Consider the following 10,896-nt stretch of genomic DNA (forward strand, 5'->3'; position numbering starts at 1 on the left):
TCACGCTTTGCTCACACACAGTCCCAGTGGCTAGGGGTATTTATCTGGGTAAAAGAGTTAGGAAAAAAGGTTCTAAGGGTGGTTTTTTTTTTTTTTTTTTAGCAGATGGGAGGTTTCCTACTGCCTTCAGTCTTTGCTACCCGTGGTCACTTCATCCTAGGCAATTTGTGGCAGCCTCTCTTTCTTTTCCATATATGTGGAAAGTGGTTCCACTTAAAGCTTATAACTCACATTTTAAGAGGGCTTTCGCGCTTGGCTCTAAGTATGGGCTTTTCTCTCATACTCACATCATCTATCCTGACTAGGAGGTACTAGGGAGGGTGGTTTCGGTTTTCCAGCACGTCTTATCTCCCTCAGTTCCCTTCATCGTCAGCTCAAGACGGTTGAGTTTTAAGCCCAATCAACACACAAAATAAAAAAAACTAAACCTAACAGGACACTAACACAAGCACGAACACAAAAACTACACATATACACATACTCATCATACTGGTCATTGCGTCCCCCCTCCCACTTCACAAGTGTCTGCCCTCAGATAGGGCTGTGAAGTGGAAAAGGTAATGGCCAGTATGATGAACACATAGACAAACAGACAAAAACAACAAATTAAAACTAAAACTTCTTACACTTAGACTATGGAATAGGCTAAGTGTGAGATTTTGAAAACCTAAACAGCAATCAACAAAACACATATATATACAAAACTCCTCACACTTAGGCCGTGCAACGGACTAAGTGTGCGTCAATCATGCTTACGAAAAACAGAAAACACAACACATGCGTCAAAAGACAAACCCTTAACTTCTCACACTTAGACTATAGAATAGGCTAAGTGTTATGAACGGGGTTTGCGCACAAACAGAAATTATACTACCTAGACACACAAAACACAATTAAAAACGAAAAGCTAAAAATGAGAAAATAAAAAGAAAAACTAACTGGTCAGATGGGGGTGGTCTTAGCGAAGTCTCCTACTCCTCCGTGGGGCAGGTGGTGTAGGCTGCTTTTCCAGGGGTTCCTCTTCCGTTCCAGTGTGATCCTCACTCTCCTTCGCCGGTTCCTCGGCTGCTGCCGGCACCTCGGCGTTCTCTTCCTCGGGCTCGTCTATCATTGTCTCTGGTGGGTGGGTCTCATCGTCCTGGCCTCCATGGCCGCTTGTTCCTGTAGCTTGTTCTTTCTTCCGGCTGGTCACTTCTTCCAACAACACATCTATCACGGATGCCATCCGGCCCATCTCCGTGATCAATCGATGGTTTTCCTCTCCCAAAGTAGTCACTAACGTCTCCATAGCGTCTTGCTTTTGAGCCAATGTCTTCTGCTCTGCAGATCTCTCCAACATCCTTTCCATCACTGCCGCTAGCTTGACCATCTCTGCTTTCAATTGCTTATTCTCCTCTCTAACTTCATCCATTTCCTTCTCCATTCTGGCTTGACGCTGTTCCTGGTCCGATGCCAATCCGATCATTTCTGCCCTTATCTGTCTGCTTCCCTCCGCTATATCCTCCACAGCTTTTTCCATCCCCTCTTGTCTCTGGTCGTGTGCCGGTGCTTCATGAGCTGCTGCCAACCGAGCAGTGGGTGTAGCTTCCTCTCCCATCGCGTAGAAGTGTGGCACGCCTTGCCTCATGTATACCGCATTCGTCCGGACGAATAGGGGGGTATCAAACAATCCTGGGGCGTCCACCATCGTCAAGGGGGTTAAGTCTTCGTCCTCTGAAACGGTGACGTTGTTTCTCACAAAGATTCCCAATATATGGCAGAGGGAAATATTCCGTGCTGGGTGGGTAGCGATGAGGTGACATGTGTATGCAGTCCAGAACCCTAAGTGCAACTTCTTGCCTCTCTTGGCACACCACATAAGATACAATTCCGTCATCGATGTCCGGACTGCCGAGTTTGACTGTCCTAAAAGGTTGTAACCCAAGAAGAGTTGAACCAGGCGTAGATTAGGATCGTTGAGATGGATAGATCGGGAGATAGTGGACTGAAACTGTCCTGCCCCGGGGTGAGTAAGCTCTTCCCAAGCTACCTGGGGCTCAAAGTCCACATGCCTGCGGGGAATCCCCCGCTCCCTATCTCTCCACTCGGGCCCTATGGCCTCCTCCAAACTGCATATCCCTAGCCGAACAGTCCATTCAATCAAATTCATCCTAATCTCTCCTCCAAATACTCTGAAACTGATGCACTCTACATCCAAATCCGTTGTGACCTTGAATCGAAAGGTCGAGAAAAATTCTTTGGCCAAATCGACCGAAACATTCAAATTCTCATTCCTTAACAGCCATTCAAAACCCAATTCGTGGAAAAGGGCGAGAAACGATTCCCGAACCTTCAATTCATCTAACGAGGGGAGATGAATTACCTTTCCACACTTAACCTTCTTGCCTTTTGCGTTCTTGGTGCGATAGATGGATTGAAGCTCCTTGGAGTCAAAAAATTGCATCCCCTCCACCACGTCATCTGTGAGCTCCACCGTCCAACGCTTATATCAGAGTGGTTCTGCAGGTGGATGCAATAGTTCCCGATGATCGTTAGGGAGTTGCTGCTCCTTGTACTCCTCATCTTCCATGGTCGTATCGCTATCAGATTCAGATTCTTCACTGATCTCATATTCACTGTCACTCGGTGTTTGCCGGTTTGATGGGGTCCTCTGGTCAGCCTCAGTGATCACGATGCCTGTGTTCACGGTACGCGGTTTTTTGGTACTCGGCTTGTTCTTCACAACGGCTTTTCCTTTCCTTTTTCTTTCTATCTGGTACCTGGCTTCCTCCTCAGCTTCACTCAAGATTTCCACGGGATCTGCCTCTGTGTTCGGCTGATCCCTACTAGCTGCCCACCTTCCCAAGCATCTCTGCGAAATTCTCCGCGGTTTGGGCGAGTCTGCCTTGGGGTCTGCTTTCACCACCAGTTCCCGTTTTATGGGCTTGGGCTTCACTACCGGAGGTGCCACCGGTTCTGGTTCATTGGTTTCTGCAGCTGTTTCCTCCTCTCCTACCTGCATTCTACCATCCCCTACTTCTACTCGGGGATCTACTGGCTCTCTTTCTTTACTCGGTGCTTCTCCTTCCCCTCCTACCAACTGGAAAGGTCGGCCTTCCGGTATGTTTCCTGATGTGGCTTTCTCCCTGTTTCCTACTGCCCCCAATGCGAGGTCTAGACCCTCAGCCATTGGTGCAGTGTCCTCTTCTCTCCGGTTGACCCTGTTCAGAATCGAGTCAAATTCTTCGTCTGTCATTAGGCCTTGTTTTCTGGCCGATTCATTCAAATCTATTTCCGGCCTTCTCACTTCTTGAACTACCGGCTCCGCTTCGGGCGTTTTCTCTGTTCCTTTGCTCCCCTCCGGAGTTGTCTTGCCTTGACTCGACTTTTTCGTACGCTCCTCAGAGTCGGAGTCGTAATGTGCGGTGATAGCGTCGAGCTCTGCCGAATTCGGCACTGAATCTGCTGCATGACTGTCCGGCGCAGGCGGGAGTTCACTGGGTGTGGTTCCTACGCCCTCCATTTGATCAAAACCAGTCAATGCCGCCGTCCAGTCCCGAGTAGGGTCCTGTTGACGAAGAAATGCCATCATGGCATCCATGGAGATCATAGGTGGTGGCGGAGCGGTCGGTGCTGGTGGCGGTGGATTTTGCTGTGGTTGTGCCTCCTGGGTTTCTTGGCGGCGCGGTTTGATTTTCCGGGCGAAAGCTTTCTTCCCCATGAGTGGAAATCTGCGATTTAGTGGTGAAAAGGTAGGGTTGAGGGTTGAGAATGATGTTTCCGCGAGAGAGATGGACAAGGATTTCTTGAAAGCGAATTGAAAATGAGGGTTTGTGAGGGAAAAGTGTTGGGACGGTAAGTTTAATTCGGGTGAGAGAGAGTAGTTGCAGGTGGTTGTAACCGGTTATCAGGGGTAGCAGGTCGCGACGTTTCAGACGGGAAGGGCGGTTGAGGTTGCTGGCCTCTGATTGGTCCGCGCGTCTTTTCCCTCTGCTCACCCTGCAAAAGCTGCACAAGTTTTAATTCAAATTTTTGTCCTTTCCATAATTCCTCCTCTACTTGCCTAAAAAAAGAGACTAATTTAAATGGTCACTTAAATAACATTTTGAAATAGCACCAGATAAGCAATCCTTTGGTCAATGCGCACTTCAAATTAAAATTAAGGCCCGAAAATATTTTTTTGGATTTTTAGGAATTATCTAGCGTGCAAATATTAATTACGTATTTACAATATTTACAACTTTCTTAGGTAATTTGGAATTCAACTTGGCCAGTATATGCATACTATTCAAAGGGAAACTGGCCGCGCGGAATTCCAAATTCCTATCTTACTGATCAGTATGAAACCGATGTAAGTGGTTGTAGTGGAATTTCATCCACTACACCCACCTCGCTATTATCCATGAATATTTTCAACCTATGCCCATTTACTATGAAAGGTTCAGAGTTAGAAAAACTCCCTGAAATTTCTACTGCCCCGTTGGACCGGAGTGCAGTTATGATGTAAGGTCCTGTCCATTTGGACTTGAGTTTCCCTGGCATAAGCTTCAATCTTGACTGGAAGAGTAGTACTTTCTGGCCAACATGGAGCTCCTTAGTCCTCAGATTTCGATCATGCCATAATTTAGTTCGTTCTTTGTACCACATGGCGGAATCGAATGACTCCAATCTAAGTTCCTCAAGCTCCTGCAGTTGCAGCTTCCTTTCCTCTTCACAGGCTGTAGCATCCATATTCACTTTCTGTACTGCCCAGTATGCTCGATGCTCGATTCCAACTGGTAAATGGCACATCTTTCCAAAGACAATCCGGTAAGGGGACATGCCTATGGGAGTCTTGTAGGCTGTTCGATACGCCCAGAGAGCATCCTCTAACCTTACACTCCAATTCTTCCTAGAAGTGTTCACCGTCTTCTCCAAAATTTTCTTTATTTCGCGGTTAGAGATTTCTGCTTGACCATTTGCTTGCGGATGGTAAGGGCTGGATAGTCTATGGTGCACACCGTATTTCTTCATTAAAGCTTCAATTGTGCGATTACAGAAGTGTGTACCTTGATCGGATATGATCGCCCTGGGCACACCGAATCGGCTGAAGATATGACTCTTTAAGAATTTGGCCACTTCCTTGGCTTCACACGTGCCTGTGGCCTTGGCTTCCACCCATTTGGAGACGTAGTCTACAGCAACTAGGATATACAGATTCCCATAGGATGAAGGGAAAGGCCCCATGAAATCCATTCCCCATATGTCGAATAACTCGCAAACTATTACGGGTACCTGTGGCATTTCATCCCGGGCAGATATTCCACCGGTCAGTTGGCAACGCTCACAACTTCTGCAAAACTCGTACGCATCTTTGTTGAGGGTTGGCCAATAAAAGCCGCTATCCAAAATATTCCTAGCCGTCTTCTTGGACCCGAAATGTCCTCCGCATGCTAACGAATGGCAGTGGGTCAAAACATCCCGCTGATCCCAGTCAGGAATGCACCTCCTTATCACTTGATCGGACCCTATCCTCCACAAATAGGGGTCGTCCCAAAAGTAGTATTTCGCTTCACTCTTGATCTTCATTCTCTGGGCTTTGGTAACACTTGGCACTTCTGGAAGCTCTCCAGTTACCAGGTAGTTGGCCAGGTCCGCGTACCAAGGCTCTTGCCCTACCTTCTCTTTTCCTTTTGCTGTATCATTCTGACCAGTAAGCTTGAACACTTCTTCCCAATCAATTTTTCTGGGCACAAAAATCACCTCACACAAATGTTCCTCTGGAAATTTATCATGCACTTCGTCACCGTTTCCATCTTGCACTATTCTGCTCAAATGGTCCGCCACTTTGTTCTCGACTCCTCGCTTATCTTCTACCTCCCAGTCAAATTCTTGTAGCAAAAGTACCCATCGGATCAAGCGTGGTTTGGATTCCTTCTTGGCAATCAGATACTTAATCGCCGCATGGTCAGTATACACTATGACCTTAGATCCCAACAAATATGGCCTGAACTTCTCGAAAGAATACACCACTGCCAGCATCTCCTTTTCAGTGGTATCGTAATTCCGTTGGGCTTGATTTAAAGTCTTGGACGCATAAAAAATTACGTACCTCTTCCCGTCGATCTTCTGACCTAGCACGGCTCCTACCGCAAAATCGCTGGCGTCGCACATTACTTCGAACGGATGGTTCCAGTCAGGAGCCCTTATGATAGGTGCGAATATCAACTTTTCCTTGAGAAGGTTGAAAGCAGCCTTGCATTGCTCATCAAAGATGAATTCCACGTCATTCTGAAGTAATCTAGTAAGGGGCTGGGCGATCTTGGAGAAATCCTTGATAAATCTTCGATAAAATCCGGCGTGCCCTAGAAAACCCCTTATTCCCTTCTGATCAGTAGGGAATGGTAATTTGGATATAACATCTACCTTGGCTCGATCCACTTGGATACCTCTCTCTGAGACCACGTGTCCTAAAACTATCCCTTCGGCGACCATAAAATGGCACTTTTCGAAGTTCAAAATCAAACTCTTTGCTTGACATCTCTCCAAAACTATATCTAAATGGTGAAGGCAAGAGTCGAACGAGTCTCCGTAAACCGTAAAATCGTCCATGAATATCTCTATGCAATCCTCAATCAAATCAGAAAATATGCTCATCATACATCGTTGAAACGTACCTGGAGCGTTGCACAGGCCGAAGGGCATGCGACGGCATGCATAGGTTCCAAACGGGCAAGTGAAAGTAGTCTTGTCCTGGTCCTCAGGATCTACGTAAATTTGGAAATACCCGCTGTACCCATCTAGAAAGCAGAAAAACTTCTTCCCAGCTAATCTCTCCAACATTTGGTCGATGAACGGCAGGGGAAAATGGTCCTTCCTGGTCGCATTGTTCAGCTTACGGTAATCGATGCACATTCGCCAACCCGTGACTAGCCTCGTTGGGATCAGTTCATTCCTCTCATTCTGAACTACTTGGATGCCCGACTTCTTTGGGACCATGTGGATCGGGCTGACCCATTCACTATCCGGTACTGAATAGATAATCCCTAGCGACAACAACTTCAAGATCTCCTTCAATATCTCTTCTTGCATGTTAGGGTTTACCTTCCTTTGAGCATCTCGATGTGCCTTCGCTCCTTCCTCCAACCTAATGTGGTGCATGCAGATGTCGGGGCTAATCCCCACTAAATCTGTAAGACTCTATCCAATTGCCTTCTTGTTCTTGCTCAGCACGGTCAGTAGCCTAGCCTCTTGTTCTTTCGTGAGGCTGCTACTGATGATCACTGGATAAGAGTTCTCCTCTCCAAGGAAGGCATACTTCAAATTTGGTGGCAACTTCTTCAGCTCAACTTGAGGTGGAAGTGTGTCTTCGGGTAGAGGGTTTTTCTCAATCTCTCCTTCTTTTTCTAAACCTCCCTTCGATGGTTCTTCTATACTGGCTGGTAGCTGAACCCCTGCGGCTCCAGTGAACTCCGATTTCTGACAGAATCCCTTGATTGCTACTTCTATTTCTTCATCAGTCAACCCTTGGCTACTGATCATTTCACACCATGCAGCGGCTTCGACGTCAGCCTGCTCATAAGCATCTAATGCTTGGAGTTTCTCCTGCAATAGTTCGGTCTCAAGAAAGTCTTGGACAAGGGGGTCAATCACGTCAATATAACACAAATTTTCAGAATCAATCGGTTTCTTCATGGCTTCATTGATATCAAAAGTAAATTTCTCTCCATGGAAATCAATGCAAATTGTCCCCTCGGCCATGTCTACTATTGTCTTAGCCGTTCTAAAAAATGGCCTTCCTATCAACACTCCACTAGATTCCCTAGCTTCATGCTCACTCATTTTGATCACATAAAAATCAGCAGGATAGGTAAAATCATGCACTCTTACTAACACATTTTCTAAAACTCCCTCAGGACTTATGCACGACCTATCAGCCAGTTGGATCAACACCCTAGTATTAGACAATCTAACTCCCTTCAATCGGTTATAGATAGACAATGGCATAACATTTATGGAGGCCCCCAAATCACACATTGCATGTTTGACCTTCGCATCTCCTATAGTTATAGGCAAAGTGAACATACCTGGATCGGCTCTCTTGGGTGGTAACTTCTCTTGCACTATTGCTGACGCTATTCCTTCCACCATAATCTTGCCATCCTTCTGGGCTCTCCCGGCTATGAAGTCCTTAATGAATTTCCCGAGAGGGGGTAGCTTCACGGCTTGGAGGAATGGTATGGTGACATCCAACTTCCCAAAAATCGACAAGTAGTCAACCGGGTTCTCTTTCTTCCTCTTTGTAACAAATCGGAATGGGAACGGTTTCTCCCCTTTTTTTCCTCTACTGGTTCTTCAGCAACCTTCTTGGAGTTTTTCTTGGGTAGTTCTTGGGTCTGGGCCTCCATTCTGGGTTCTACCTCTTGAGGGGGTTTCTTCCTGGTCAGTAGGGTGTCGGGTTCACCTCGTAAACTTGGTGTATCATCCAAGAAGAATGGATCCTTCATCCGAGGCATAGTTCTCTCTAATTCATCCACTGAAATGGTATCACCTCCTATCTTCATTCCATTAGATCCTGATGCACTATTTATTAGCACTAAAAAATACCTGCAAGTTTACAGGGTAGAACTAGTATAGCTAAAGGTCAGTACCGAGATATCGAACACAGGGAATAAGATTGCAACTGGCTATCATATACTAAGCGTCATATACTATCTAGAGACACGGAGTTTTGGGTTTTGGTTTTATAAACTAGACAAAAATATAAACAAATATAAAAACAAAATAATACAAAGCAGGCTAAAGAAAGTAGAGTTTTAGGATCCAACTACTACGACCTAGTGATGATTAATCTCACAGAACCCTTACCTTTATGTGTCTCCAGGATTATTAGGAAAGTCGCGATTTTCAGATAAGCCCTCTCTCGAGTGCACTTATCCAGTAGATTAGAGTCTAACTATCAAAGTCTCCTTCCAATAGATTATATTCTAACTCCTTAAGTTCCTAAGACTCAAGCCCTCACAAAGGGTCCCCTCTCTCGAGTGCAGATAAACCTATGTGTTGTACTCGTTCCTTTTACCACGTAAAACTAGCTATCTCTCGATTAATCTAGTTAAACGGACATAGTTCTAAAGTTGGCCAGACAAAAGAACAATAAAAGCACAAGAACAAGCAAAACAATCACAAGAGCTAGAAAAAGGTTCAATTCAATAAATCAAAACATATTCATAATAGTTTTCACCAAAAATCTACAAATGATGTTTAACTACTCATAGACAAGTAGTAAAAACAAAAATAAAAGTATAAGACATGAAAGAAATTGATAAAACCCAAGGTTGAATCTTCAATCTTCAGTCTTTTCTTGCCTGGATCTGCAGAGCTCCGCTCCAATGGAAGATGAATGAATTATGTGTGGAAGATGGAATGGAAGAAAGTGTAGAGAGGGAAGGATTGGAGGCTCTGAGATGAAGATTGTGAATTAGGTTTAGAGGTATTTATAGGCTGGAAAAAGGTTTATTTTTTATAAATTTCGTGCCCTACAAGAAATAGGAGAGATTTGGCTTCACAATATAATAATTTCTTTTCTTCCGTGAATTTCCGCCTAAATTCCCGCCAGCTTTGACTGCACTGCGCAATGTTCGTAGAATTGTCATAACTTTCTCCACAGAACTCCGATTGAGACATGCGAGATATCCACGCGAAGCTCTTTCGAAGACGAAGAGAATGACATATAGTAAGCACTGATTGGACTTCAAAATCGCTTCCAGAATGGGCTCGAACAGAGGCTGCTGCACTTTGGCTTTTTTTCACCTTTTTCTATCTTTTTCTATCATTTATCAACAAACACGTCAAAAATACCAAATGTATAACATATGCAATTTAAGAACATAATTTGCATGATTGACATTTAAAACAAGTCAAATCTAGTCCTTAAAAACATGCAAAATCTGTGTTTGTCAACTCCCCCAAACTTAATTATTTGTTTGTCCTCAAACAAAACAAAAGAGAAACTAATAAAGAAACACGGATGCTAAGAACTAGACTGCATAGTTGCCTCAAAAATTGTAACAAGAAATAAAGAGTTTGACAAGAATACAAATCAACTCAAGCAAAGCTTATTAGTGCATTTTCATTACTAGCTCGTTGATCACCTTGAAGTACATGCGCTCACAAGTGTTTAGAAGTGTGTTTATCACTCACTCTCAAAGTGTATAAGGTAAAGAATATATGCTCTCAGATCATGCAACATGCAAAGTTTACCATAGGCTTGCTCGATGTCTAATCCCTCCTCTACTTTATGTGATTAAAATCAAAAATCCGAAAGGTCTTTATTTTGGATTATAATGTAGGCTCTTTGGTAATGTGAGGAAATATGGCTAAAAAGTGACTAATCCCAAACATAGCAAAAGTGATCAATTTCTACTACATCAAACATAGCACTGCACCAACAATTCGAATCTCAGTAAATTCTAGACTTTGTCTAAATTTCTTCTCACTTCCCAAATTCCTTTGATTTTTATTCTTTTCATTTTTTTTTCTTTTGTACATTTTTTTTCTTTCTATGCACAACCAATTATCTCATTCAAACCACAAATGTCTATGCACTTTTCATAAGTAAGCACACTACTTTTCTTTCTACCTTATCTCTCCAACTCTTTTCATAAGATATGAACTAACTTTCTCCAAGAGTGTATGAATATTCCCCCTTTATTTAGCTTTCAAAGAAAAAGGCTTTAAAGGCTCAAAATGGCTAGCTAGGGAAAAATATTTTGAGTAAGGTCAATAATTTGGATATATAAAGTAGCTAAGAAGGATGGCCTAACGTCCTCTTTTATCATTTAAACACTATATAGACTTAGGCAGACTAGGAGCAAGTTCTAGAAACAAATACATGAATACAGATAAATCACACAAGAAAGAAATTTATGGCTCAAGTCT

Source organism: Salvia splendens, chromosome 4 (assembly GCF_004379255.2).
Source record: "Salvia splendens isolate huo1 chromosome 4, SspV2, whole genome shotgun sequence".
NCBI classification, from domain to species: Eukaryota; Viridiplantae; Streptophyta; class Magnoliopsida; order Lamiales; family Lamiaceae; genus Salvia; species Salvia splendens.